This window comes from Cornus florida, unplaced genomic scaffold, assembly GCF_030987335.1.
Source record: "Cornus florida cultivar Cherokee Brave unplaced genomic scaffold, ASM3098733v1 CherokeeBrave_3.0.0_Hap2_Chr02, whole genome shotgun sequence".
In the NCBI taxonomy this organism is placed as follows: domain Eukaryota; kingdom Viridiplantae; phylum Streptophyta; class Magnoliopsida; order Cornales; family Cornaceae; genus Cornus; species Cornus florida.
The window spans coordinates 104033968-104039489 of record NW_026775572.1 but is presented as its reverse complement, the minus strand read 5'-3'; the positions used below and the strand labels follow the sequence as shown (position 1 = coordinate 104039489).

The window sequence follows — 5522 nt, the reverse complement described above, 5'->3', positions numbered from 1 at the left end:
ACTTTCCTACCACTCCTCAAGACAGTAATTGCTTGAACTTGCTCATTTCCAGAAAATTCTGATGAAGGACTTGCTTGCGCCATAAATTGCCCTTTAGGATTGGTCTCAGTTTGACTAGGCAACTTACCTTTCTCTCTCATATTTAAAGAATTAGCTAATTGCCCAATTTGAGCTTCAAGCTTTGCAATTGATTGAGAGTGAGAATGAAACAGTTGATTATCTTTTTGAAGATTACCTAAAGCCTGCAAGACTTTGTCCTCAAAAGCTGAACTTTTAGGAGGCGCTTGATTTGGATTAGAGTAAGATTGAGAATTTGATGCTTGAGGATGAGAGTAGGACTGAGGATTTGATGCTTGAGGTTGAGAGTATTGATTCACATTCTGAGGATAGAATGAAGGACGGTAACCTTGAGAATTCTGATTTTGATTTTGGAGATGTGGGGGAACATACTTTGCTTGGTAACCTTGATTTTGAGGAGGGTTTGCACCGTCTCCTTGATTTCTCCATGCAAAGTTTGGATGATTTTTCCACCCCGGATTGTAAGTATTGGAATAAGGGTTGTTCCCTTGATGAATGAAAGCAGCATTTGCTTGTTCTTGAGACTCACTTGGTATAATTTGTCCAAGAGGGCAATTTGAAGTATGGTGAGTGTAACTAGAACAAGTCATGCACATTTCATTGGAATGGTGATGATATGATTGAGTTGCCGGACCTTGATTCAAAAGGAATGTATCAAACCTTTGAGTAAGATTTTTGACCTCAGCGGCAATTTCCATGGAAGAGTCTATTTGATTTATAACTTTCTTTCCTCCCATATGTGCTAGGTGACTACCCCTAGAAGATGAAGATCTATGCATTGAGTTTTCACTCATTTTTTCGAAAAGTTGCCAAATTTCATCTTCATTTCTTTCAATGTAGCTTCCGCCACAAGAAGCATCAACAATGCCCTTATTGGCATCGGATAAACTTGAAAAGAAACATTGAACTAATTGCCACTTAGGAATGTCATGATGTGGACACTTCCGTAGCAAGTCATTCAAACGTTCCCATGCTTCATGAAGGGGTTCTCCTTCTTGTTGTTTAAATTCACGAATGGAAGTTCTCATGGCATCAGTTCGACTTGCGGGGTAATACTTTTTTAAGAACTCTTGTTGCAATTGTGCCCAAGAGGTGATTGTATTTGGCCGCAAGTTGTTGAACCAATATTTAGCTTTATCCCGAAGAGTGAAAGGGAAAAGCTTCATTTTTAGGACTTCTTCCGGAACATCCGTGATTTTCACGATGGAACAAACTTCCAAGAACTCATCTAAATGTTTATAAGGCTCTTCATTGCTCAACCCATAGAAAAGGGGGCACATGTTAATGGTGGAAACCTTAATCTCATAATGATGAGCACGAAAATTTGGCAATTGAATGCAAGTAGGTGCATTATATTGATTTGGAGTGTAACGATCCCTAAGGACCATTGGAGGATTGAGAGGAGGATATGGCATTTGACCTTGTTGATGATATGCCATTTGACCTTGTTGAGGGTATGCCATTTGAACATATTGTTGTTGTTGCTCACCAATTGGGGGAACAACATTTGGCCTTGGCATCCCTAGATTAGGTTGTTGCACAGCATGATTAACTGGTTGTGGCATTCCCAAGGGTGGATGCACACCTTGAGGATCCACAATATGAACTTGTGGTGGGTGGTGCACACCATTATGATCCACATGACCAAGATCTACAATGGGATCTTCAATTGGATCTTCCATTAAAGGTGATGGAAGATCAAAATTTAAAAGATTAAGATGACTATCCCTAGTACTACTTCTTAAACGTCGAAAAAAAATTTCGAGATTTTGATTTACAGGAGCAAGAGGACGATTAAGTGATCTACGACCATGCATGCACTAGAACAAGTCAACACACCAACATTTCAAAATTTCAACCTCCACATACGATGTTCCCAAACTCCTCAATAATATCAATGCACTTAAAACAAATAAATGCCTCCACACGGGCCGATGCCTTCTACAAGAAGGTATGCTTGGACTTAAAAATAAAACAATTCAATTTAAGCCTCCACTTGGGCTGTCCAAAGCATGCAAATTGGTATACAATTAAAGTACTAAAATTAAAGAGAACTTACAGATGGTCCTTAAGCAACTTCAAATTTTTTTTTAATTGCTTCTAAGTCCAGCGTTTGCTCCACTTTGCTTCAAGTACCTAATTGACAAATCAAATAAAAAAAAAATTAAAAATTAAAATGACTTAAAAGTAGACAATCAACAAAGAACTAATGTTTAATTCAATTCTTCAAAACCGTTAGATCCCCGGCAATGGCGCCAAAACTATGGTGCGACCGAGCGTGTGCACAAAATAATGCACAACACTTTATGTTTAGAAATAATGTCAAGTGGGCACCATATTTTAAAATTTATAAAACCACTAAACACTTATACTATGGAGTATGAAGTGAGCAGGGATCGTCCCAAGAGATCTAAACAATTATAGGTTTTCCAGAATTGAATTATACTTTAGTGCTTCTGTGATTGCCAAAAGGGTTTTGTTTGTGATTAAAACTAATTTTAAACTAAATGATTGCAATAAAGAAATAGAGTTTAAGAGATTGGAAAGAGACTTAGGGTGTAGGATTCACCACTAAGCACATTCCCTAACTCACTCACTTTCAACTAATTGGGGAAATAATACTATGTAATCTATATGTGGCTAACAAGAGCAATGAAAAGTGTAAACCATCAATTTCAAGCATGAATCAACTACCTAATGACAATTAAACTAAGTGTAGTGCAATTCACCCATTCAAAGCATGATTTATCAATCCAAGTTACAAATTTAACACACATTAATCTAGAAGATAATGCAATTGTGACAAAAAGTATGGAATTCAAACATAAGTATGGATGGTCTACTTACCTAATAATTGAATTGCAATTAAATTAATTAAACTTAAATTAAACTAATTAAACATGAATTTAAAACTAATTAAACAACAAATTAACCTAAACATGTAGTACCATCCATCAAATGTAAGCATTTTTCATCAATTTGAAACACAATTACAACTAAGCAATACCATGCATAGCCATCACAAGAATCAATTAACAAAGAATTCGTGTGTAAAATTTGTTTATCAATCAACCGCACATAAGACAATATGAGATTAATACAGATAATCAATTGGAAGAATTTAATTCATAATATTCAAGACTATACACTAATTACATAAATTAATCCCCAAAAAGTATGAAAAGAGAGAGAGAATAGGTTACATGCTTAGGGTTTATCCAACCCTAAGTAGAAGAATCAGCCACTCATGGTTGATGGAGTCGAAGATAGGACAATCCCCATCATCTGCTTCATCTTCTCTGAACTTTTCTTCCAAACCCTAGCCTGTTCTTCTTTTTCCCTTTCTTCGCGTGTTTTTCCAGAGAGAAAATACGATACTACGATACAGAAAAAAAATAAAATAAAACTCTTTTTTTTTTTTTTCTAATAATCTTTACCTAAATAAAAACTAAAACTAACCCTAATCTAATGGCTCACTGGGCCTTAAGTAACAATCTCATTAAAGCCCAACAGTTCCCAAAATGAGCCCAAAAATTAAATAAAAACTGTAATGTTGCTAAGTCCTGGGGGATCGATCCCCCACCCTGGGGATCGATCCCCCAGAGTTGACAAATTCCTTTAAGCCTTATTTTTGCCCCGGGCTATTTGGTTTGCTTCTCCATCTTTGGGAACATCATCAAAGGCCTGAAATTGACCGCTTTGTGACATTGTCTGAAAATCTTTGCTTAACTCCAAAAAGGCTTAATTGGACCGTTCTTAGCTCATTTTAACTTTATTGCCCTGAAATACACATAAACATAAATTAGGACTAAAATATAAAATTAAGATAGATGCAAAGACTGAAATACCTTAGCTTAGGTGCTGAAATGTGCAACATTTAAGCACTTATCAGTGGTAATAGCATGCCTTTCTTATATGCTTCGAAATGCCATGTTGTTACTGCGCTTTAATGACATGCTTTTGTGTTTATGTGGAGACGTGCAGCATGTGCTTTTGATTTTCATCTATGTAAGTAGATTTTTTTTCTGGTAGTTGTATTCCTTGTCATATGCATGACTTTCAGGTGTAGTTTTCCCATTCGTTTCCCTTGGTCGCATGTAGTCTGTATGCGGGTCTCCATAATGGTTTTGTGCTGGTTCATGTTAGGGACTTCACAAGGAGTGAGTCTCTTCCCTCCGTTGCGTTGTGCACTGTTTTGGGGTTGGTTGATCCATGAGGATCATCGTTGTTGTCTTGAGTCCTTGGTGAGGATTTGATAGATTTTGGTCGACTTACTTTCATGTAGGGGGTGAAGTTGTTGACTTTGTTGTCTTTCATTTCAGAGATGGAGTCGTGGTGTTGTCCTTTCTAGGACTGGTGGTCCCCTTTCTTTCGTGTCTTCCCTTGGGGAGTTCTTGCCGTGGTTATTGACGGTTGTGGTGCTCAAGTAAGTTGATTGGAGTGAGATCATTTTACGGAGACTTATGTCCATATCTTTGAGGATTGTTTGATTCGTGAGGTGAGCTCGATGCTCTTTTGAGAATGTCTTTTGGAGACTTGTTCCAGTTTTGGAGGCCTGGATGTGGTTGACTCTTAGGAGGAGTTTTAGAGGATCGTTGTTGGATATGGCTTGCTTGTGGAGTTTTCTCATCCTAGTTATGACTAGGCATGGCCTTATGATAAGCGCCGAATATTGCATATTCAAGCGCCCTTAGTTGCATTAATTAAGTCCATTATTTGATTATTCTATGTAGATTATCTTTATTTGCATTTTTTTATATATTTTCAGGTTCATTGGCCAAAAAGGAGCAAAAATGATGTTTTGTTCAATCTTTGAATAACAATGTGCTCAAGGCTAAAGTTCTGGCAGCAGTGGAGTCTGACTTTACTTGCCATTTTTGACCTAACAAACTCGAGAACTAGACTTCCATTAAAACATGGCGTATTTAGCGATTTAAATATGCTTTCCAAATCTTCAGACGGTTCATCATTTGGAGTTCGGACCAGAACGTTATGGCTATTTTACCAAAGTAGTGCAAAGCAGGTCAAGAGAAAGGAGCATTCTGCCCAAACTTCGAGCACTCGATGGGCTTACTTCAAGTGCTTGAAATTTGAGCAGAATGCTCTCCGAGATCCATCACTTCAGCCCACTTACTCCTTGATTCCCTCATTTCTAATTTCCATCTTTATGGGTTGGTTGGAGATGTCTTTTGGTAGGGAGTTGAGCCTTGTTTGGTAGGATAATGGCTACAAGGTGAGGGGAACCACATATCATGGAGGATATCTCATCTTAGCAAGATTGGTAGAGAGAGAAGGAGGAGGAAGAGTTCTTGAAGCTACAACAAAGGAGCTCAAAAATGGGGATGGAGACCAAGCTTCTTCCTTCCTTTAGAGCTTCCATGGGTAACTAAACCTCCATCTAGGGAGGTGATGAGGCCCCTCCCTTGTAAGCATGTTCTAATTTA

General features: G+C 37.8%; 1 non-coding gene across 1 annotated transcript; it reads left to right on the top strand.

Moving 5' to 3' along the window:
• The first annotated feature begins 1002 nt into the window (after positions 1-1002).
• LOC132297837 (small nucleolar RNA R71) lies at positions 1003-1109 on the top strand. The gene has a single exon (XR_009479427.1). It is a non-coding gene; the product is annotated as a small nucleolar RNA R71 (small nucleolar RNA).
• The last annotated feature ends 4413 nt before the right edge of the window (positions 1110-5522 follow it).